Source organism: Pseudophryne corroboree, unplaced genomic scaffold (genome assembly GCF_028390025.1).
Source record: "Pseudophryne corroboree isolate aPseCor3 unplaced genomic scaffold, aPseCor3.hap2 scaffold_689, whole genome shotgun sequence".
Lineage (NCBI taxonomy): Eukaryota > Metazoa > Chordata > Amphibia > Anura > Myobatrachidae > Pseudophryne > Pseudophryne corroboree.
Genome location: NW_026970274.1, coordinates 162,608 through 188,660, shown reverse-complemented (window position 1 = coordinate 188,660; position 26,053 = coordinate 162,608).

Here is a 26,053-nt window from a genome sequence, read left to right as displayed (position 1 = left end):
TTTCACCTATTACTAAATTAAACTTGCTTCATTGGAAAGGCAGCAAGATGTATCCTCATTTCAATGTCTACTGAAATAATACAGGTTGACACCAGGAAACATTAACGCCACTGCATCCTTGCTGCTTTCTCATGTGGAAGTCTGTTTAATGTGAAAACAAGGTGATATCTAATTAGCACACAGGTAAGGAATTAATAAAATCTTTATTTAAGGGTGAAGATGTTTCTCACAAAATTGTTGACCCAATGCATCATTGAAATTCAAGCTGGAAAGATGATTTTAATATATCACTTGTACATTTTGTATTGCTCTTCTGGTGACAATGTAGTTTGTTTTTGTCAATTACCATTTTAATAATAGGGTAAAGAAAATGAAGTGGATTTTTGAAAGAAAACAATACTGTCAATATACTATTAAAACAAATTAAAATGGTAAAAGTTATTGTACTTTAAGTAAAAATAAAAGAGACAAAATATCAATCCCAGTTTTTGATTACTTTAATTAACAAAAAAAAAATGCATATAGCAGAGGATAGTTTCAATCTGCCTACCTCTGGGTTATGGGCCCAGCATGCTTCCATTGCAGTACTCTGCTGCACATGTAAGTTCAAGAGATCCTGAAGCACTCACTCATCATGGGAAAGTACCAATGTGTTTCTTCGTTGGTTGATGGAAGAAACATCTTACAAAAACTCTCCAGATTAATCAGGCAGAGGCGCTCACTGGGCAGAGATGCTGATCGCATCTCTGGCATGTGCCGGTGCACTGCGGCACCAGCACACACGCACTTCAGACCTGATCTCCTGTTGTGTGAATATGCACAGCAGGGATCAGGTCTGAATTAGGCCCTATATACAGCTGTCAGTAAGGCAGGGATGTGCTGCTGCCAGTGAGGCAGGGATGTGCTGCTGGTAGTGAAGCAGTGATGTGCTGCTGTCAGCGAAGCAGTGCTGTGCTGCTGTCAGCGAGACAGGGATGTGCTGCTGTCAGCGAGGCAGGGATGTGCTGCTGTCAGCGAAGCAGGGATGTGCTGCTGTCAGCGAAGCAGGGATGTGCTGCTGTCAGTGAAGCAGGGATGTGCTGCTGTCAGCGAGGCAGGGATGTGCTGCTGTCAGCGAGGCAGGGATGTGCTGCTGTCAGCGAGGCAGGGATGTGCTGCTATAAGTGAGGTAGGGATGTGCTGCTGTCATTGAAGCAGGAATGTGCTGCTGCAGTGAGGCAGAGATATGCAGCCCACTATCTCCCTATCACCCCTGCCTGAGTCACACACTTTCCCTGTCACCCCTGCCTCAGTTACCCACTATCTCCCAGTCACCGCTGCCTCAGTCAACCACTATATCTGCGATCCCTGCCTCAGTCACCCACTATACCAGTCACCCCTGCTTTAGTCACCCACTGTCACCCTATCACCCCTGCTTCAGTCACCCACTATCCCTGTCAACCCTGCCTCAGTCACCCACTATCTCCCAGTCACCCCTGCCTCAGTCAGCCACTATCCCTGTCACCCATGCCTCAGTCTCTTACTGTCCCTGTCACCCCTGCCACAGTCATCCACTATCTCCCTATCACCCCTGCCTTAGTCATTTATTATACCTGTCACCCACTTTCTTCCCATACTTACCCAACCCCTTCCTATCACCCCTCCCTCAGTAACCCACTATCTCCCTGTCACCCACTATCTCCCAGTCACCCCGGCCTCAGTCACCCACTATCTCCCACTCATACATGCTTCAGTCACCCACTATCTCCAAGTCATCCCTGCCTCAGTCACCTACTGACACCAGTGCAGACATTTCTGCTGCGGCCTCTCCACTCTCCAGCGTGAACGTCCTGACGACTGAGGAAATCCGCTTCCTAGTTGAGGACTCCGGGAATGAACACTGCCGATATTGCTGTCAGATGACTTTCTACCCAACGGAGGATTTTTGATACTTCCAGCTTTGCCATGCAGTTTCGAGTGCCGCCTTGATGATTTGTGTACACTACCATGGTGGCGTTGTCAGATTGTACTTGAACAGGCCTGTTTTGTACTAGAGGCAGGGCCAGTGTCAATTAATTGAACACTGCCTGCAATTCCAGAATGTATATCAGGAGGAGAGATTCCTCCCTGGTCCACCGACCCTGGAGAAAGTGTTGCTCCAACACCATGGCCCAGCCCAAAAGACTGGCATCCATTGTCAGGAGGACACAGTTGGAGATCCAGAAGGGATGGCCCCTGCTCAACTGTTGGTCCTGTAGCCACCAGCTCAGTGTCAGACGAACCTCCGGAGTCAAGGAGATCATTTGAGACATCATCCGATGAGGCAGGCCGTCCCACTTGGAGAGGATTAACCTCTGCAGAGGGCGGTAATGAAATTGAGCGTACTCTACCATATCGAAAGCCGACACCATGAGGTCTAGTACTTGCATCGCTGTGTGTATCAACACTCTTGGGCGAGAGAGGACGATACTGTCCTGAATTTTCAGGACTTTCTCTGGAGACAGAAACAATTGTTGGCTGTGTGTGTCCAGCAGTGCCCCTAGGTGCACAATGTTCCGAGCAGGGACCAGCGAGGACTTTTTTCAGTTGATGAGCCACCCGTGGACTTTTAGGAATTGGACCGCCAGTTCCAGATAACTGTGGAGAACCTCTTGGGAGTTCACCAGGATCAGCAAGTCGTCCAGATTTGGCAGGATCCTGATTCTCTGATGGTGAAGGGTCGTCATCACGGCCATGACCTTGGTGAATATCCGAGGTGCCGTGGCCAAACCAGAAGGCAGGACTTGAAATCCAAAAACAAACCAGGCACAACACTGCTTAGCTTCCATCATCAGATGAGATTGGACCAGTGGCGTAACTACTACCCCCGCAGTCCTCGCGGTGGCTTGGGGGCGAGGGGCTGCGGGGGAGCCACTGATTTACAGCAGACTGACATGCGGACGAGCGTCCGCATGTCAGTCTGCAGTCTCCTTCCCTCCGCCGCTTTTTGGAGGGACACGGAGGGCACACAGCGCGCCTCCCTGTGTCCCTCCTGCTGCATCATCTCCGGCGGCCGCGGGTCTAATAGGGGGAAGTGCCGTCCGTGAGCTCTAATTGGCTCACGAACCGGCACTTCCCCCTATTAGACCCGCGGCCGCCGGAGATGATGCAGCAGGAGGGACACAGGAGAGACGAGCTGTGCCCTCCGTGTCCCTCCAAAAAGCGACGGCAGGGGGGGTAAATATCTGGCACTGGGGGCATATATGGCACGGGGGGGGGGAAGGAATATCTGGCACTGGGGCATTTCTGGCACTGGGGGGAATATCTGGCACTGGGGGCATATCTGGCACTGGGGGGGATATCTGGCACTGGGGCATATATGGCACTGGGGGGGAATATCTGGCACTGGGGGCATATATGGCACTGGGGGGGGGTATCTGGCACTGGGGGCATATATGGCACGGGGGGCATATATGGCACTGGGGGGAATATCTGGCACTGGGGGCATATATGGCACTGGGGGGGAATATCTGGCACTGGGGGCATATGTGTACCTGGCACATGGGGGGGACGACTATATTTGGCACTGGGGCATGTAAGTACCTGGCACCGTGGGGGAATATCTGGCACTGGGGACATATGTGGCACTGGGAGCACAGCCCTAGCAACAAGGACTACCTCCTAGCAACGAGCATGACACCCAGTGCATGAAACATCTGGCAACGAGCATGACACCCAGTGCATGAAACACCTGGCAACGAGCATGACACCCAGTGCATGAAACCCCTGGCAACGAGCATGACACCCTGAGCATGAAAACCGCTGGCACCGTGCATGGAACCAAGAGCATGAAACCCCTGGCAACGAGCATGACACCCAGTGCATGAAACCCCTGACAACGAGCAGGTAATTGAAAAGTAATTAGAAGCCTTACTGTAGGACTTAATGTGTAATGGGCATTACAGTGTGTGGCATAATGTATCACGGACATTGCGGTGTGTGTCATAATGTGTCGCAGGCATTACGGTGTATGGTATACTATATCGCAGGCATTGTGATATGTGGTATAATGTCTCAGGGTCATTGCAGTGTGTGGCATAATGTATCACGGACATTGCGGTGTGTGTCATAATGTGTCAGGCATTACGGTGTGTGGTATACTATATCACGGGCATTGTGGTATGTGGTATAATGTCTCAGGGTCATTGCAGTGTGGCATAATACATAACGGGCATTGCGATGTGTGGCATAGGGTATAACGGGCAGGGCATTGCGGTATGTGTCACAGGCATTACGGTGTATGGTATACTATATCACGGGCATTGTGGTATAATGTCTCAAGGTCAGTGCAGTGTGTGGCATAATGTGTCACAGGCATTGTATGTGCTATAATGTATCGGGCATTGCAGTGTGTGGCATAATGTATCACGGACATTGCGGTGTGTGTCATAATGTGTCACAGACATTGTATGTGCTATAATGTATCAGGGGCATTGCAGTGTGTAGCATAATGTATAACGGGCATTGCGATTCCTGTCATAAAGTGTCACAGGCATTACGGTGTGTGGCATAATGTGTCACAGACATTACGGTGTGTGGCATAATGTGTCGGGGGCATTACAGTGTGTGCATATTGTGTCGTGCATTATTGTGTGCGGCATAATGTCTAAGGGCCATTGCAGTATGTGGCATAATGTATACTGGGCATTACTATAAGGAGGAAAAATGACAAATAATGTAAGGGGCATGAATCAGGATTATTTTTCTTTCCTGTGGTGGCCAACGTATGGGCGTGCAGGTTGCAAAACTGGGGTATAAGGTAGTCTTTTCCTGCAATGCCACGCCCCTTTATGCGAAACCACGCCCACTCCAACAAAACCACGCCCCTTTTTTGACGCGCGCACCTTAGGCGCGCGCATATTTATCCCTTTCTTGCTCCCAATTATGGAGCATGAAGGGGGGGGGGGGCGCCGAAGAATTTTTTGGCTTGGGGGAGAAAAATTTCTAGTTACGCCACTGGATTGGACATATCCAGTGTGATGCGGCTGTAGATGATTTTTGCTGTTTCTAACTTCTACATCAATGAATAAGTTTCAAAATAGAATGCATCAAGAGAACGGTGTTGGTAGTATAAAACTACCTACAGCACCTGGTATTCCCAGGTGGTCTCACATCCAAGAACAAACCAGGCCTAAGATCAGGTGATATTGGGCATATACAGTGTGGTGTGGCTGTAGATGAGCTTAGTGGTTTCTGTTAGAGTTCTTCTACTTCTAACTACTCGTACATAAATGAATAAGCGGACGATTTATTAAACCTGGTGAAATGATAATTTGCATGGTGATAAAGTACCAGCCAATCAGCTCCTAATTGCCATGTCACAGGCTGGGTTTGAAAAATGACAGTTAGGAGCTGACTGGCTGGTACTTTATCACCTTGCACTTTATCAGTTCACCAGGCTTAATAGATCTGCCCCAATGTTTCAAAATGGAATGCATCAAGAGAACGGTGTTGGTATTGTAAAAATACACACAGCTCCTGGTATTTCCTGGTGGTCTCCCATCCAAGTACTAAAACCAGGACCAACACTGCTCAGCTTCCATGATCAGGAGAGATTGGGCAAATCCAGTGTGCTGTGGCTGTAGATGAGCTTGTGGTTTCTGTTAGAGCTCTTCTACTTCTAACTTCTGGTACATAAAAGAATATGTGTAAAAATTAAATGTACAGTACCAAGAAAAGGGTGTTGGTAGTTTAAAAACACCTAAAGAATCTGATAATACATGGATGGGAGACTGCTTGGTAGTAACAAAGTCCAATACTGCTTTGCTTCAAAGATCAAATGAGATTGGGCATATCCAGTGTGGTGTGGCTTTAGATAAGCTTTGTGGTTTCTGTTAGAGCTCTTCTACTTCTAACTACTGGTACATTAATGAATATGTATAAGGTTGTAGTTTATCCAATATCCCTTTACTACATTACCTCCCCCCCCCCCTCCCCTCCCCTCCCCTCCTTATAGCTTCCTTTGTTCTCTCCTCCTCGTGTGTGCGTTATTTGTTTTCTCATACATCCTAGAGGATGCTGGGATCACATTAAGAACCATGGGGTATAGACGGGATCCGCAGGAGACATGGGCACTTTAAGACTTTCAAAGGGTGTGAACTGTCTCCTCCCTCTATGCCCCTCCTCCAGACTCCAGTTTTAGAATTGTGCCCAGTGAGACTGGATGCACTACAGGGGAGCTCTACTGAGTTTCTCTGAAAAGACTTATGTTAGTTTTTCTTATTTTCAGGGAGGCTGCTGGCAACAGTCTCCCTGCTTCGTGGAACTTAGGGGAGAGAAGTATGACCAACTTCTAGTGAGTTCAATGGCTCTGCTTCTGGCTGACAGGACACCATTAGCTCCTGAGGGTGCTGATCGCTGGGTACGCCTAGATGCCCACTCCCGTAGCCTGCCATCACCCCCTTACAGAGCCAGAAGTCAGAAGACAGGCGAGTAGCAGAAGAACAGAAGACTTCTTCTCCAGTGACGGCATTCTGAGGTACCACGCAGCGAGCGGAATTCTGTGCGCCATGCTTCCACACAAACACAGGCACTGCAGGGTGCAGGGCATGTGGGTGGGTGGGGGGGGGCACCCTGGGCAGCATAAATTCCTCACAAAAGGCTGGCAAAAGTGGACATTAGTGCCTGGGCACTGTCCTTACCCCGCCAGCGTAATTAATTATTTGTTTCTGAGCGGGACAGAAGCGTGCCATTACAGCGGCGGGGCTTCTTCCTCACCTCACCAGCACATCTATAGAGCGTTACAAGTCTATCACTATAGAGTTTATTATTTCCCAGACTGTGTACTTTTGGCGCTGGGTTGTGAGCTGAAAAATCCTCTCTGTCCCTCTGACAGATTTACTGTAGGTCTATCCCCGATAAGCCGATGTGTCTGTGGGTACTTGGTACATGTGTGTCAACATGTCGGTGGCTGAATGTTTTTCCCAAGAGGAAACTATATTAGGAATGCAGACATATGATGGTGGCCCTGTTGGCACCACCAATAACTGACTGGGTGAAAGTTTCAATAATATCAGAGTGAGGTTGGATAAATCTGTGTCCCAGACACAGACGTAGAGAATAGATGTGATGTTCATGGCTATGCTTCTTTTCCCTCAGGCCCGCAAAAATGTTACTACACACTGATACTGACTCGGATACTGATTCCTATGTCGACCATAATATTTCCTGATTAGATCCAATATTGGCAAGGAGCATTCAGTACATGATTGTGGATATTAAGGACATATTAACATCACTGAGGACCCTGCTGTTCCTGACAAAGGGGTCTATATGTATGTATATAGAGATATATAATGAAAGCTGATGTAACGTTCCTCCATCTCTGTTTGAGAAAGTCTGGGCCAGCTCGACAAGATGGTTTCAAATCCCCAAAAGGTTTCCGATTGTTTATTCATTTCCTGCTGCGGACAGAATAAAGTGGGAGTCACCCCCTGTTCTGCACGGGGCCCTGTCACAAATCCAGCGGATCATATGCAGGAAGCTACATTATTTCTAGTTATGTAACCACGGGTACATTACTTAGACCTGCCATTACATGCGCATGGGTGAGTAGTAGTATTCAAGAATTGGTCGAATACCTTGTCTTCCGATATAGATATCTTGGAGAGATGGGATACTCCTTACGTTGGATCATATCAAGGACACTGCAGCATACTTACGACTGCAAGGGATATAGGACTCTTGAGTTCACGGGCCAATTTCATGGCAGTCTCGGATAGGAGGGCATTGTGGATTCACCAAGGGAATGCTGATGCTGACTCCAAGAAGAAAGGGAGTCTCTTCCCTATGAAGGTGAAGCCTTGTTTGGCAACGGCCTAGTTAATTTGATCTCGGCAGCTCCCGCAGGTAAGTCAACCTTCTTGCCCTATGTTCCCTCTCAACGGATGAAGACGCATCATTGTCTAACGCAGTCATTTTGTCCCAATAGATATGCAAGAAGTTAAGATTCCCCTTTCTTTGCAGGTAGAGGAAGGAGAAGAGGGAAGAGGTCTGTAGCCTCTTCAAGATCGCAGGAGCAGAGATCGTCCTCTGCTTCTGCCAAATCCACTGCATGACGCTGGGGCTCTCTTGCAGGAGCCCACACCAGTGGGGGCACGTCTAAAACACTTCAGTCAGTTCTGGATTAATTTGGACCTGGACTCGTGGGTTTTACAAATAGTGTCACAAGGGTACAAACTGGGGTTTCAAGACGTTCCCCCTCACCGATTGTTCAAATCGGCCTTAGTCAGCAGGGAGAAGGTTTTTATTCAAGCCTCTTCGTGCTCCCGAAGCCGGACGGCTCAGTCAGACCAATCTTAAATCTGAAATCCCTCAATTTCTACCTGAAGAAATTCAATTTCAAGATGGAATCTCTCAGGGTAGGTATCTCCAGTCCGGAGGAAGGAGATTTCATGGTTTTGGTAGACATAAGGATGCCTAATTACATGTTCCCGTTTAGCCACTGCATCAAGCTACCTGAGGTTTGCAATTCAGGATTGTCATTACCAATTTCAGACGTTGCCGTTTGGTCTGTCCACGGCTCCGAGGATTTTCACCAGGGTGATGGTGGAAATGATGGTTCTCCTCCGCAAGCAAGGAGTCACAATTATGCCGTACTTGGATGATCTCCTGATAAAGGCGAGATCCAGGGACCAGTTGGTGCAAAACATCTACTCTCCCTGACAGTTCTTCAACAACATGGTTGGCTCCTAAACTTGCCAAAATCGCAGTTGGTCCCAATGACGCGGTTGTTGTTTCTGGGAGTCATACTGGACACAGAAGAGGCTTTCTTCCAGTGGAAAGGCTATGGAGTTCCAGAGTCTGGTCAAACAAATTCTGAAACCAGCAAGAGTGTTAATCCATCAATGCATTCTGTTGCTGGGGAAGATGGTTGCGGCCTACGAGGCCATTCAGTTTGGCAGGTTCCATGCCAGAGTGTTCCAGTGGGACCTGTTGGACAAGTGGTCCGGATCCCACCTACACATGCACCGGAGGATAATCCAGTCTTCCAAGACCAGAATCTTACTCCATTGGTGGCTGCACAGTTCTCACCTCCTAGAGGGGCGATGGTTCGGGATCCAGGACTGGATCCTAGGGACCAAGGATGCAACCCTCCGAGGCTGGGGAGCAGTCACACAGGGGGAAAACATCCAAGGAAGATGGTCAAGTCAGGAAAGTTTTCTCCACATAAATGTTCTGGAGTTAAGGGCCATTTAATAACTGCAGACACAGTACGCACTGGGACGGGTGCCCAGCATCCTCTACGGACTAAGAGAAAAGGATTTACCGGTAGGTATTAAAATCCTATTTTCTCTAACGTCCTAGAGGATGCTGGGGACTCCGTAAGGACCATGGGGATAGATAGGCTCCGCAGGAGACATGGGTACTTTAAGAAAGACTTTAGTTCTGGGTGTGCACTGGCTCCTCCCTCTATGCCCCTCCTCCAGACCTCAGTTTGATACTGTGCCCAGTGGAGACTGGGTGCTTTTCAGGAGCTCTCCTGAGCTTTCTGACAGAAAGTATTTTGTTAGGTTTTTAATTTTCAGGGAGCACTGCTGGCAACAGACTCCCTCATCGAGGGACTGAGGGGAGAGAAGCAGCCCTACTCTCTGAGTTGCAAGGTCCTGCTTCTTAGGCTACTGGACACCATTAGCTCCAGAGGGATTGGTACGCAGGATCTCACCCTCGCCGTCCGTCCCAGAGTCGCGCCTCCGTCCCCCTTGCAGAGCCGGAAGATAGAAGCCGGGTGAGTATGAGAAGGAAAGAAGACTTCAGAGGCGGCAGAAGACTTCATGATCTTCACTGAAGTAACGCACAGCACTGCAGCTGTGCGCCATTGCTCCCATACACCTCACACACTCCGGTCACTGTAAGGGTGCAGGGCGCAGGGGGGGGGGGGCACCCTGGGCAGCAATATAAACCTCTTTTTGGCAAAAATATAACACATATACAGCGGGGCACTGTATATATGTATGAGCCCCCGCCAATTTTACAGTTTAAGCGGGACAGAAGCCTGCCGCCGAGGGTGCGGGGCTTCTCCCTCAGCACTCACCAGCGCCATTTTTTCTTCACAGCACCGCTGAGAGGAAGCTCCCCGGACTCTCCCCTGCTTATACCACGGTAGACAAGAGAGTTGAAAAGAGGGGGGGGGGGGGGCACATAATTTGGCGCAAATTACATGCTGCAGTACTACTGGGCAAACATTAAGTTACTGTGTATTCCTGGGTTATATAGCGCTGGGGTGTGTGCTGGCATACTCTCTCTCTGTCTCTCCAAAGGGCCTTGTGGGGAAACTGTCTTCAGAAAAAGCATTCCCTGTGTGTGTGGTGTGTCGGTACACATGTGTCGACATGTCTGAGGAAGAAGGCTATATTAGAGAGGAGCAGGAGCAAATGAATGTGGTGTCTCCGCCGACAGCTGATTGGATGGATATGTGGAATGTTTTAAATGCTAGTGTAAACTCATTGCACAAAAGATTAGACAAGGCTGAAGCTTTGGGACAGTCAGGGTCTCAACCCATGCCTGATCCTATGTTGCAGGGACTGTCAGGGTCTCATAAGCGCCCACTATCCCAGATTGTTGACACAGATACAGACACGGATTCTGACTCCAGTGTCGATTACGATGATGCAAAGTTACAGCCAAAATTGGCAAAATCCATTCGATATATGATTATGGCAATAAAAGATGTTTTGCACATCAGAGAGGAACCCCCTGTCCCTGACAAGAGGTTACATATGTACAAGGTGAAAAAGCCTGAGGTAACCTTTGAGGGGGTCACACGAGCTGAACGAGTTATGTGAAAAAGCTTGGGAATCTCCAGATAAAAGACTGCAGATTTCCAAAAGGATTCTTATGGCGTATCCTTTCCCATCAATGGATAGGTTACGATGGGAATCCTCCCCTAGGGTGGACAAAGCATTAACACGCTTATCCAAGAAGGTAGCCCTCCCGTCCCAGTATACGGCTACCCTCAAAGAGTCTGCTGACCGCAAACAGGAGATTACCCTGAAGTCCATTTATACACATTCAGGTACCTTACTCAGACCGGCAATTGCGTCGGCCTGGGTGTGTAGTGCTGTAGCGGCATGGACGGATACCTTATCTGAGGGGATGGATACCCTAGATAAGGATACTATTTTATTGACCCTGGGGCATATAAGAGATGCTGTCCTATATATGTGTGTATGCAAACTACAGGTGGTGCTGCAGGGCTCACACCCTTTTACTTGTCTTGTAGAGCAACTCTGGAGCTGTTTCTGGGTCCAGCTGCTGCAAGAAATCAGCTTGAATGCTTCAGGGGCTGGGGCATGGCCAACATGAGCCCACACTGATGGGGGGTGGGGGTGTATAAAGCGATTTAGGGGTCATCCAAGCGCAACCCCACAAAGGCCGCCATGCCCTGCGTGACCCTTTTCTCTTTTCATATGCAGACGAGGGTTGCAGCCAACTATGCCCACTGCTTGGATGACATCACTATATGCAAATCCATCTGCTGCAGGCCTTCCCCCAGGAATGCTTGCAGTAGTTGTTGCATTTGGTTTGTTGTTTGGGGGTGCTTCAGTATTAGGCAGCCTTCTGCCCTCCCACATTCGTCTGAAAATGTGTTCTCCCTGCAGTTGTTGTTCCCAGATGAGAGTTCCCTTGTGCTTCCTCAGTTGAATCTCCTTAACTTGACAGGGGTGTGCCCGAGCAGCCGCCCTCCACAGCCCTATCCCAACACATACTTATCTTGCATATGAGATCTCTTGATCATGAAGATAGTTCTCACAGGGTGAGGTTCATCCATTACATTTTAAAGTAGGAAGGTACAAATTACATATTCAAATTACATATATGTGCTGGATTCAAATGTTTTCCCCCCTTCCTTTCTCAATTGTGCCCATCAGCAGCTATTCTAATGTTGCTGCCAATGGGTGTGACGCATTCATTTCTTCTGTGGGGTACACTGGACTCCACAAGGATTCACATTGTATATGTACACCAGAGTAGGATCTTGATCTGAGGCACCAACAGGCTCAAAGCTTTTGACTGTTCCCAAGATGCTCAGCGCCCCCTCCTCTATAACCTCGCTTCCATGAACAGGGAGCTCAGTTTGTAGTTGGTGCCTTCAGTAGCAGGCCACTTAACAGGGGGCTGCCTCAGGCAGCCTATTCTTAGCTATTAATTTTGGCAAGAAAAGAAGAACTTTTTTTATAAGAATCTACAAGGGCTGCAGCAGGCTAGGTCTAATAGACCTCTTTACTGCAGCTCCATCACTCCCAGTGGCGCAGTATACTCCCGTGCCCCGGTTGCTGGGTCACTGCAGCGGAGGCTCCGGTTTCTTCCTAAGGTCAGTCACACACACACCGCCCTCCGGGATCATGAGGCCGCTGATGGGGGCGGGCCGTGTGCGCACTGGCGTGGACACTGATTACTGGGCAGCCGCTCCACTAGCCACCTTGACAGGCAGAGGCGGTCACTGGGCAGGAGGAGTCGGGCCAGCGGCGTTGTGCCGCCATTTTGGGGGCACAGTCAGGACAACGCAGACATGACCGGACCGTATGGGGGCGGGCTGTGACGGCTGCGTGACCCGGACAGCAACGGGCCTTATTTACTAAAATCTCAGATAAATTTTATGGCATTTATGTGCAGTCTAGTTTGCACAGTTGATAGAGTGTTGATCTTGCACTATCAATGTAAGCCTCACATAGGTTTGATACACATGTAAGTTTGTTTTTATTTTACTACATTGTGGTTTGTGGCTCTATACCATGTAATGCATGTCTTTTAACAGTAGTCAAGTCTTCCAATGTGCTTGTTAGTGAAACCCAATAGATAGCTTTATTTTATTTTGTTTCTTCAAATATTGAATGCATATGTCTTATAACTTTTTTTTTTTTCAATATACAGGTTGAGTATCTGTATATACATTTTTATTATAAGATTTTCAATGACACAAGTACATCCAAGTTGCAGATTATGGATTGTGAAGGACAAATCAACCATATAAACAATTTAAGCAATTTAAATTGCATGCAGGTAGTAGAATATCAAACTCCTTGGATGAGAGTTGGTCGTAATAAACTAGGATAGAAAAGAATAAAGTAGAAAATAAGATTTTAAACCTACCGGTAAATCTTTTTCTCGTAGTCCGTAGAGGATGCTGGGGACTCCGTAAGGACCATGGGGATAGACGGGCTCCACAGGAGACATGGGCACTTTAAGAAAGACTTTAGTTCTGGGTGTGCACTGGCTCCTCCCTCTATGCCACAGTTAGAGAAACTGTGCCCAGAGGAGACGGACAGTATGAGGAAAGGATTTTGTTAATCCAGGGCAAGATTCATACCAGCCACACCAATCACACCGTATAACTTGTGATAAACTACCCAGTTATCAGTATGAAAAAACAACATAGCATCAGTGCAGGACCGATGCAACTATAACATAACCCTTATTGAAGCAATAACTATATACAAGTATTGCAGAAGTAGTCCGCACTTGGGACGGGCGCCCAGCATCCTCTACGGACTACGAGAAAAAGATTTACCAGTAGGTTTAAAATCTTATTTTCTCTAACGTCCTAGAGGATGCTGGGGACTCCGTAAGGACCATGGGGATTATACCAAAACGGGCGGGAGAGTGCGGATGACTCTGCAGCACCGATTGAGCAAACATGAGTTCCTCCTCAGCCAGGGTATCAAACTTATAGTATTTTGCAAAGGTGTGTGAACCCGACCAAGTAGCAGCTTGACACAGCTGTAGTGCCGAGACCCCTCGGGCAGCCGCCCAAGAAGAGCCCACTTTCCTCGTGGAATGGGCCTTGACCGATTTCAGTAACTGCAATCCAGCCATAGAATGCGCTTGCTGAATCGTGTTACAAATCCGGCGAGCAATAGCCTGCTTTGAAGCAGGGGCACCAATCTTGTTGGTTGCATACAGGACAAACAGCGCTTCAGTTTTCCTGACTCTAGCCGTCCTGGCCACGTAAATTTTCAAAGCCCTAACCACATCAAGTAACTCGGAATCCTCCAAGTCACGCGTAGCCACAGGCACCACAATAGGTTGGTTCATATGAAAAGATGAGACCACTTTTGGTAGGAATTGAGGACGGGTCTGCATTTCCGCTCTATCCACATGGAATACCAAATATGGGCTTTTATGTGACAAAGCCGCTAATTCCGACACTCGCCTAGCCGAAGCCAAGGCTAATAACATGACCACCTTCCATGTGAGATATTTTAACTCCACTGTTTTAAGTGGTTCAAACCAGTGTAATTTTAGAAAACTTAACACCACGTTAAGGTCCCAAGGTGCCACCGGAGGCACAAAAGGAGGCTGAATATGCAGCACTCCTTTTACAAAAGTCTGAACTTCTGGAAGAGAAGCCAATTCTTTTTGAAAGAAAATGGATAAGGCCGAAATCTGGACCTTAATAGAGCCTAATTTTAGGCCCAAATTCACTCCAGTTTGTAGGAAGTGAAGGAAACGGCCCAGATGGAATTCTTCCGTAGGAGCATTCCTGGCCTCACACCAAGAAACATAATTTCGCCATATACGGTGTAATGTTTTAACGTTACATCCTTCCTAGCCTTTATCAGCGTAGGGATGACCTCAACCGGAATGCTAGGATCCGGCATTCAACCGCCATGCCGTCAAACGCAGCCGCGGTAAGTCTTGGAACAGACAGGGCCCCTGATGCAACAGGTCCTGTCTTAGAGGGAGAGGCCACAGATCTTCTGTGAGCATTTCCTGCAGATCCGGATACCAGGTCCTCCGTGGCCAATCTGGAACAATGAGGATTGTTCTCACTCCTCTTTGTCTTATTATCCTCAACACCTTGGGTACGAGAGGAAGAGGAGGAAATACCGACCGGAACACCCACAGTGTCACTAGGGCGTCTACAGCTACTGCCTGAGGGTCTCTTGACCTTGCGCAATACCTCTGTAGCTTTTTGTTGAGCCGGGACGGCATCATGTCTATCTGTGGCAGTTCCCACCGACTTGTAATCTGTGCAAAGACTTCCTGATGAAGTCCCCACTCTCCCGGATGTAGGTCGTGTCTGCTGAGGATGTCTGCTTCCCAGTTGTCCACTCCCGGAATGAACACTGCTGACAGTGCGCTTGCGTGATTCTCCACCCAGCGAAGAATTCTGGTGGCTTGTGCCATCGCCACTCTGCTTCTTGTGCCGCCTTGGCGGTTTACATGAGCCACTGCGGTGACGTTGTCTGACTGGATCAGAACCGGTTGGTCGCAAAGTAAGGTCTCCGCTTGACGTAGGGCGTTGTATATGGCCCTTAGTTCCAGGATGTTGATGTGAAGACAAGTCTCTTGACTTGACCAAAGACCTTGGAAATTTCTTCCCTGTGTGACTGCTCCCCAACCTTGGAGGCTTGCGTCTGTGGTCACCAGGATCCAGCCCTGAATGCTGAATCTGCATCCCTCGAGAAGGTGAGCACTCTGCAGCCACCACAAGAGTGATACCCTGACCCTGGGGGACAGGGTGATCAACCAATGCATCTGTAAATGTGACCCGGACCACTTGTCCAGTAGGTCCCATTGGAAAGTCCTCGCATGGAACCTGCCGAATGGAATGGCCTCGTATGATGCCACCATCTTTCCCAGGACTCGAGTGCAGTGATGCACTGACACCTGTTTTGGTTTCAATAGGTTCCTGACAAGAGTCATGAGTTCCTGGGCCTTTTCTATCAGGAGATAAACCTTCTTCTGGTCTGTGTCCAGAATCATGCCCAAGAAAGACAGACGAGTAGTAGGAATCAACTGCGACTTCGGGATATTGAGAATCCAGCCGTGTTGCTGTAACACTTTCAGTGAAAGTGATACGCTGTTCAGCAACTGCTCTCTTGATCTCGCTTTTATGAGATCGCCCAAGTACGGGATAATTGTGACACCTTGCTTGCACAGGAGCACCATCATTTCCGCCATTACCTTGGTGAAAATTCTCAGGGCCATGGAGAGACCAAACAGCAACGTCTGAAATTGGCAATGACAGTCCTGTACCGCAAATCTGAGTTACGCCTGATGAGGTGGATAAATGGGGACATGAAGGTATGCATCCTGTACACAAATGCGGACAACAGGTGTCAAGCCGTGTGTTGCCTTTGTCAAGCTGTAATAAGTAGGGATAAGGACGTTAACCACCTCGGAACATCCTCCCTTATACGTCACCTGCAGCGCATTCATCATAAGTCAGTGACAAGTTCAAAAACTTTGGATGACAGCGGAAGCAGTCCACTAACCACTAAATCCCTTCCTCTTGTAACCAAGCTCCTGCAAACCACACCACCAACTCCCTCAGTGTCAATTTCCTCCTTAGACAGGAGAGCCAATAGTCCTGCAGGCCATGTCACTGGCAAGTCTGACGAGTCCTCTCCTGCCTGGGATTCCTCCGATGCATCCTTGAGTGTAACGCCTACTGCTGCTGGCGCTGCTGTTGTTGCTGCTGGGAGTCGATCGTCATCCCAGAGGGGAAGTCGGAAGACCACTTGTACTTCTTCCAGTAAGCAATTGACTGTCCAACAGTCCTTTGCGAGGAAGATGAAATATCACAGCAGTCATCCTGCTGCAAAGCGGATAACTCAGGTCTGGGTGGTGAAAAACGTGGTTCCGGTATCCATCGTTAATTTAGAGGCAACTAGAGACTTGATTGAGGTACTGTGTCCACGGTACCAAATACCCTCTAGGTTCCATTTCTCTAGGCAGGCGATACCGAAAATGTACACAGACCTCAGAAAAAGAGTCACCAGTGTCCTAAAAAATGCAGTTGTACCCAATGTCCACTTGTCTGTGGTTAAGTGGAGCAGGGCAGACTCAGGACTATATGACTGTGACAGCCCACTGGGTAGATGTATTGCCTCCCGCAGCAAGAACAGCAGCGGCGGCACCAGTAGCAGCATCTCGCAATTGCCAACTCGTTCCTAGGCAGGCTACGCTTTGTATCACCGCTTTCCATAAGAGGCACACAGCTGACAACCTCTTACGGAAACTGAGGAACATCATCGCAGAATGGCTTACCCCAATTGAACTCTCCTGGGGATTTGTGACATCGGACAACGCCACCAATATTGTGCGTGCATTACATCTGGGCAAATTCCAGCACGTCCCATGTTTTGCACATACATTGAACTTGGTGGTGCAGAATTATTTAAAAAACGACAGGGGCGTGCAAGAGATGCTGTCGGTGGCCCGAAGAATTGCGGGCCACTTTCTGCCTTCAGCCACCGCATGCCGAAGACTGGAGCACCACCAAACATTCCTGAACCTGCCCTGCCATCATCTGAAGCAAGAGGTGGTAACGAGGTGGAATTCAACCCTCTATATGCTTCAGAGGATGGAGGAGCAGCAAAAGGCCATTCAAGCCTATACATCTGCCCACGATATAGGCAAAGGAGGGGGAATGCACCTGACTCAAGCGCAGTGGAGAATGATTTCAACGTTGTGCAAGGTTCTGCAACCCTTTGAACTTTCCACACGTGAAGTCAGTTCAGACACTGCCAGCCTGAGTCAGGTCATTCCCCTCATCAGGCTTTTGCAGAAGAAGCTGGAGACATTGAAGGAGGAGCTAAAACAGAGCGATTCAACTAGGCATGTGGGACTTGTGGATGGAGCCCTTAATTTGCTTAACCAGGATTCAATCTGTTGAAATCAGAGCACTACATTTTGGCCGCCGTGCTCGATCCTAGATTTAAAACCTACATTGTATCTCTCTTTCCGGCAGACACAAGTCTGCAGAGGTTCAAAGACCTGCTGGTGAGAAAATTGTCAAGTCAAGCGGAACGTGACCCGTCAACAGCTCCTCCTTCACATTCTCCCGCAACTGGGGGTGCGAGGAAAAGGCTAAGAATTCCGAGCCCACCCGCTGGCGGTGATGCAGGGCAGTCTGGAGTGAGTGCTGACATCTGGTCCAGACTGAAGGACCTGGCAACGATTACTGACATGTCGTCTACTGTCACTGCATATGATTCTGTCACCTTTGAAAGAATGGTGGAGAAAAAGAGGCAATTTGGAGGCCCTTGCACAAACTGGCTTTATTCTACCTAAGTTGCCCTCCCTCCAGTGTGTACTCCGAAAGAGTGTTTAGTGCGGCCGCTCACCTTGTCAGCAATCGGCGTACAAGGTTACTTCCAGAAAATGTGGAGAAGATGATGATCATCAAAATTAATTATAATCAATTCCTCCGTGGAGACATTCACCAGCAATTGCCTCCAGAAAGTACACAGGGATCTGAGATGGTGGATTCCAGTGGGGACGAATTAATAATCTGTGAGGAGGGGGATGTACACAGTGAAAGGGGTGAGGAATCGGAGGATGATGAGGTGGACATCTTGCCTCTGTAGAGCCAGTTTGTGCAAGGAGAGATTGATTGATTCTTTTTTGGTGGGGGCCCAAACCAACCAGTCATTTCAGTCAGTCGTGTGGCAGACCCTGTCGCTGAAATGATGGGTTCGTCAATGTTTTTCTTTTCAATCTAAACCCCTGCAGTTTTCTGTAAGCATCTGCTTCGCTATGATGATCAACAAGTCACAAGGGAAAACACTCAGGGCTGGAGGCGTAGATCTTAGGACCAGCTGCTACAAGCATGGCAGAGGTGTCACTATCACTGGTGACACCCAGAGAGGCGGCGAGGGAGATTGTAATGCAGTGCGCGCAGATAAGCAGCGCAATGGTAAAAAGGAGGCATGGTCTCATAGGTAGGGGCGTGGCCTGAATCACCATTTTGTTGCTGCGGGTATCCCGGGGGTTGGGGGCTGTACCCGGGGACTAGTGTGTGAGTGGTGCTGGCTCCTGCACAGTGACAGAAACTGGGTATTGCACGTAATGTCACAGTGAAACACCCATATTCTGTCACTGAAGAAGAGCCGGCACTTTTGTGTCACCCCACTTGGCGGGTGACACTCGGGTGTGTGCCGCAACCCCGTTGTGATGCCACTGACCCATGGGAAGCTTTACGTGGCTTACCCATGTGTTAGTAGCCCCAAGCATCTTTTGTGTTAGTCCCTGAAGAAAAACTTCAAATATTGTTTACAATTTTGTAATCAATGGCCTAATTCAGTAAGGATTGCAAATTCTGCTAAGTAACAGAATTTGCAATCCTTTGGTTCGCATGCTGGGGCCACCCATCACAGGGCATGGCCTCCCAGCATGCCGCCTCCCTTCTTGACCACGCTGAAATTGCAGTCTCAGTGCAGTTCAGCGTGATCATAAAAAATGGGTTAGCCTCCTGTTGGTGCAGACTGTACGTGTGCGCAGGAAGCCGCCACCATTTTTGTGATCGCAACGGCTGCATGTGATGTCATGCAGCCGCTCTGACCACGCATCCTGTTTCTCCGTTGAAGCCCTGCCCCCGCACCGCTCCATCTCCGACTTTGAAATGGAGTGTTGCTGACCCCCCCCCCCAGCATTTTTTTTTTGCCAGCATATTTTTTTTCTCTGCAACCCACTACTAAATTGTGCTTCCTAGCTGTTTTTTATAAAATCACTGAATCAAATCTAACTCTGATTACACTACACAATAAGAGGGGGTTTGAAATTTTGACTTGTCTACTTAAATATCACCAAAATCTGATCACAAGGTCAATTACATTCCTGGGTGGGATTGAACCACCAACCTTTTGGTTAATAGCCTTACACACTAACCAATTGCACCACAGAGACACTTTGCAAAAAGTACATACTGACAAAGGCTAATAAGCATTCATCAAGAACGTTTCCTAGAAAAACTTTAAAAAGTCAATAATCTGGAGAGTTTTTGTAAGATGTTTCTTCCATCAACCAATGAAGAAACACATTGGTACTTTCCCATGATGAGTGAGTGCTTCAGGATCTCTTGCACTTACATGTGCAGCAGAGTACTGCAATGGAAGCATGCTGGGCCCATAACCCAGAGATAGGCAGATTGAAACTATCCTTTGCTATATGCATTTTTTTTGTTAATTAAAGTAATCCAAAACTGGGATTGATATTTTTGCTCTTTTATTTTTACTTAAAGTACAATAACTTTTACCATTTTAATTTGTTTTAATAGTATATTGACAGTATTGTTTTCTTTCAAAAATCCACTTAATTTTCTTTACCCTATTATTAAAATGGTAATTGACAAAAACAAACTACATTGTCACCAGAAGAGCAATACAAAATGTACAAGTGATATATTAAAATCATCTTTCCAGCTTGAATTTCAATGATGCATTTGGGCAACGATTTTGTGAGAAACATCTTCACCCTTAAATAAAGATTTTCTTAATTCCTTACCTGTGTGCTAATTAGATATCACCTTGTTTTCACATTAAACAGACTTCCACATGAGAAAGCAGCAAGGATGCAGTGGCGTTAATGTTTCCTGGTGTCAACCTGTATTATTTCAGTAGACATTGAAATGAGGATGCATCTTGCTGCCTTTCCAATGAAGCAAGTTTAATTTAGTAATAGGTGAAAAACCATCCCTACAAAGGTGTTAATCAGAGACTTGGCTTTGTGGACACTTTTCAGAGAACAAATTTGTTATCATAAAAATAAACCAGAAAATGAAGAGCTGTTTAATCACTCAATTGGATTTTTTTGCCAGCATATTTTTTTTCTCTGCAACCTACTGCTAAATTGTGCTTCCTAGCTGTTTTTTATAAAATCACTGAATCAAATCTAACTCTGATAACATCAGAGAAGGCCAGGTACCCTACACAATAAGAGGGGGTTTGAAATTTTGACTTATCTACTTAAAGATCACCAAAATCTGAACACAAGGTCAATTACGTCCCTGGGTGGGATTGAACCACCAACCTTTTGGTTAATAGCCTTACACACTAACCAATTGCGCCACAGAGACACTTTGCAAAAGTACATACTGACAAAGGCTAATAAGCATTCATCTAGAACGTTTCCTAGAAAAACTTTAAAAAGTCAATAATCTGGAGAGTTTTTGTAAGATGTTTCTTCCATCAACCAATGAAGAAACACATTGGTACTTTCCCATGATGAGTGAGTGCTTCAGGATCTCTTGCACTTACATGTGCAGCAGAGTACTGCAATGGAAGCATGCTGGGCCCATAACCCAGAGGTAGGCAGATTGAAACTATCCTTTGCTATATGCATTTTTTTTGTTAATTAAAGTAATCCAAAACTGGGATTGATATTTTGGCTCTTTTATTTTTACTTAAAGTACAATAACTTTTACCATTTTAATTTGTTTTGATAGTATATTGACAGTATTGTTTTCTTTCAAAAATCCACTTAATTTTCTTTACCCTATTATTAAAATGGTAATTGACAAAAACAAACTACATTGTCACCAGAAGAGCAATACAAAATGTACAAGTGATATATTAAAATCATCTTTCCAGCTTGAATTTCAATGATGCATTGGGGCAACGATTTTGTGAGAAACATCTTCACCCTTAAATAAAGATTTTCTTAATTCCTTACCTGTGTGCTAATTAGATATCACCTTGTTTTCACATTAAACAGACTTCCACATGAGAAAGCAGCAAGGATGCAGTGGCGTTAATGTTTCCTGGTGTCAACCTGTATTATTTCAGTAGACATTGAAATGAGGATGCATCTTGCTGCCTTTCCAATGAAGCAAGTTTAATTTAGTAATAGGTGAAAAACCATCCCTACAAAGGTGTTAATCAGAGACTTGGCTTTGTGGACACTTTTCAGAGAACAAATTTGTTAGCATAAAAATAAAGCCAGAAAATGAAGAGCTGTTTAATCACTCAATTGGATTTTTTTGCCAGCATATTTTTTTTATCTGCAACCCACTGCTAAATTGTGCTTCCTAGCTGTTTTTTATAAAATCACTGAATCAAATCTAACTCTGATTACATCAGAGAAGGCCAGGTACCCTACACAATAAGAGGGGGTTTGAAATTTTGACTTGTCTACTTAAATATCACCAAAATCTGATCACAAGGTCAATTACATTCCTGGGTGGGATTGAACCACCAACCTTTTGTTAATAGCCTTACACACTAACCAATTGCGCCACAGAGACACTTTGCAAAAGAACATACTGACAAAGGCTAATACATTCATCTAGAACGTTTCCTAGAAAAACTTTAAAAAGTCAATAATCTGGAGAGTTTTTGTAAGATGTTTCTTCCATCAACCAACGAAGAAACACATTGGTACTTTCCCATGATGAGTGAGTGCTTCAGGATCTCTTGCACTTACATGTGCAGCAGAGTACTGCAATGGAAGCATGCTGGGCCCATAACCCAGAGGTAGGCAGATTGAAATTATCCTTTGCTATATGCATTTTTTTGTTAATTAAAGTAATTCAAAACTGGGATTGATATTTTTGCTCTTTTATTTTTACTTAAAGTACAATAACTTTTACCATTTTAATTTGTTTTAATAGTATATTGACAGTATTGTTTTCTTTCAAAAATCCACTTAATTTTCTTTACCCTATTATTAAAATGGTAATTGACAAAAACAAACTACATTGTCACCAGAAGAGCAATACAAAATGTACAAGTGATATATTAAAATCATCTTTCCAGCTTGAATTTCAATGATGCATTGGGGCAACGATTTTGTGAGAAACATCTTCACCCTTAAATAAAGATTTTCTTAATTCCTTACCTGTGTGCTAATTAGATATCACCTTGTTTTCACATTAAACAGACTTCCACATGAGAAAGCAGCAAGGATGCAGTGGCGTTAATGTTTCCTGGTGTCAACCTGTATTATTTCAGTAGACATTGAAATGAGGATGCATCTTGCTGCCTTTCCAATGAAGCAAGTTTAATTTAGTAATAGGTGAAAAACCATCCCTACAAAGGTGTTAATCAGAGACTTGGCTTTGTGGACACTTTTCAGAGAACAAATTTGTTAGCATAAAAATAAAGCCAGAAATGAAGAGCTGTTTAATCACTCAATTGGATTTTTTTGCCAGCATATTTCTTTTTCTCTGCAACCCACTGCTAAATTGTGCTTCCTAGCTGTTTTTATAAAATCACTGAATCAAATCTAACTCTGATTACATCAGAGAAGGCTAGGTACCCTACACAATAAGAGGGGGTTTGAAATTTTGACTTGTCTACTTAAATATCACCAAAATCTGATCACAAGGTCAATTACGTCCCTGGGTAGGATGTAACCACCAACCTTTTGGTTAATAGCCGTACACACTAACCAATTGCGCCACAGAGACACTTTGCAAAAAGTACATACTGACAAAGGCTAATAAGCATTCATCTAGAACATATCCTAGAAAAACTTTAAAAAGTCAATAATCTGGAGAGTTTTTGAAAGATGTTTCTTCCATCAACCAACAAAGAAACACATTGGTACTTTCCCATGATGAGTGAGTGCTTCAGGATCTCTTGCACTTACATGTGCAGCAGAGTACTCCAATGGAAGCATGCTGGGCCCATAACCCAGAGGTAGGCAGATTGAAACTATCCTTTGTTATATGCATTTTTTTTGTTAATTAAAGTAATCCAAAACTGGGATGGATATTTTTGCTCTTTTATTTTTACTTAAAGTACAATAACTTTTACCATTTTAATTTGTTTTAATAGTATATTGACAGTATTGTTTTCTTTCAAAAATCCACTTAATTTTCTTTACCCAATTATTAAAATGGTAATTGACAAAAACAAACTACATTGTCACCAGAAGAGCAATACAAAATGTACAAGTGATATATTAAAATCATCTTTCCAGGTTGAATTTCAATGATGCATTGGGGCAACGATTTTGTGAGAAACATCTTCACCCTTAAATAAAGATTTTCTTAATTCCTTACCTGTGTGCTAATTAGATATCACCTTGTTTTCACATTAAACAGACTTCCACATGAGAAAGCAGCAAGGATGCAGTGGCGTTAATGTTTCCTGGTGTCAACCTGTATTATTTCAGTAGACATTGAAATGAGGATGCATCTTGCTGCCTTTCCAATGAAGCAAGTTTAATTTAGTAATAGGTGAAAAACCATCCTTACAAAGGTGTTAATCAGAGACTTGGCTTTGTGGACACTTTTCAGAGAACAAATTTGTTAGCATAAAAATAAAGCCAGAAAATGAAGAGCTGTTTATTCACTCAATTGGATTTTTCTGCCAGCATATTTTTTTTCTCTGCAACCTACTGCTAAATTGTGCTTCCTAGCTGTTTTTATAAAATCACTGAATCAAATCTAACTCTGATTACATCAGGGAAGGCCAGGTACCCACACCATAACAGGGGGTTTGAAATTTTGACTTGTCTACTTAAATATCACCAAAATCTGATCACAAGGTCAATTACATTCCTGGGTGGGATTGAACCACCAACCTTTTGGTTAATAGCCGAACACACTAACCGATTGCGCCACTGAGACACTTTGCAAAAAGTACATACTGACAAAGGCTAATAAGCATTCATCTAGAACGTTTCCTAGAAAAACTTTAAAAAATCAATAATCTGGAGAGTTTTTGTAAGATGTTTCTTCCATCAACCAACGAAGAAACACATTGGTACTTTCCCACGATGAGTGAGTGCTTCAGGATCTCTTGCACTTACATGTGCAGCAGAGTACTGCAATGGAAGCATGCTGGGCCGATAACCCAGAGGTAGGCAGATTGAAACTATCCTCTGCTATATGCATTTTTTTTTTATTAAAGTAATCCAAAATTGGGATTGATATTTTGGCTCTTTTATTTTTACTTAAAGTACAATAACTTTTACCATTTTAATTTGTTTTAATAGTATATTGACAGTATTGTTTTCTTTCAAAAATCCACTTAATTTTCTTTACCCTATTATTAAAATGGTAATTGACAAAAACAAACTACATTGTCACCAGAAGAGCAATACAAAATGTACAAGTGATATATTAAAATCATCTTTCCAGCTTGAATTTCAATGATGCATTTGGGCAACGATTTTGTGAGAAACATCTTCACCCTTAAATAAAGATTTTCTTAATTCCTTACCTGTGTGCTAATTAGATATCACCTTGTTTTCACATTAAACAGACTTCCACATGAGAAAGCAGCAAGGATGCAGTGGCGTTAATGTTTCCTGGTGTCAACCTGTATTATTTCAGTAGACATTGAAATGAGGATGCATCTTGCTGCCTTTCCAATGAAGCAAGTTTAATTTAGTAATAGGTGAAAAACCATCCCTACAAAGGTGTTAATCAGAGACTTGGCTTTGTGGACACTTTTCAGAGAACAAATTTGTTATCATAAAAATAAACCAGAAAATGAAGAGCTGTTTAATCACTCAATTGGATTTTTTTGCCAGCATATTTTTTTTCTCTGCAACCTACTGCTAAATTGTGCTTCCTAGCTGTTTTTTTATAAAATCACTGAATCAAATCTAACTCTGATTACATCAGAGAAGGCCAGGTACCCTACACAATAAGAGGGGGTTTGAAATTTTGACTTGTCTACTTAAATATCACCAAAATCTGACCACAAGGTCAATTACATTCCTGGGTGGGATTGAACCACCAACCTTTTGTTAATAGCCTTACACACTAACCAATTGCGCCACAGAGACACTTTGCAAAAGAACATACTGACAAAGGCTAATACATTCATCTAGAACGTTTCCTAGAAAAACTTTAAAAAGTCAATAATCTGGAGAGTTTTTGTAAGATGTTTCTTCCATCAACCAACGAAGAAACACATTGGTACTTTCCCATGATGAGTGAGTGCTTCAGGATCTCTTGCACTTACATGTGCAGCAGAGTACTGCAATGGAAGCATGCTGGGCCCATAACCCAGAGGTAGGCAGATTGAAATTATCCTTTGCTATATGCATTTTTTTTGTTAATTAAAGTAATTCAAAACTGGGATTGATATTTTTGCTCTTTTATTTTTACTTAAAGTACAATAACTTTTACCATTTTAATTTGTTTTAATAGTATATTGACAGTATTGTTTTCTTTCAAAAATCCACTTAATTTTCTTTACCCTATTATTAAAATGGTAATTGACAAAAACAAACTACATTGTCACCAGAAGAGCAATACAAAATGTACAAGTGATATATTAAAATCATCTTTCCAGCTTGAATTTCAATGATGCATTGGGGCAACGATTTTGTGAGAAACATCTTCACCCTT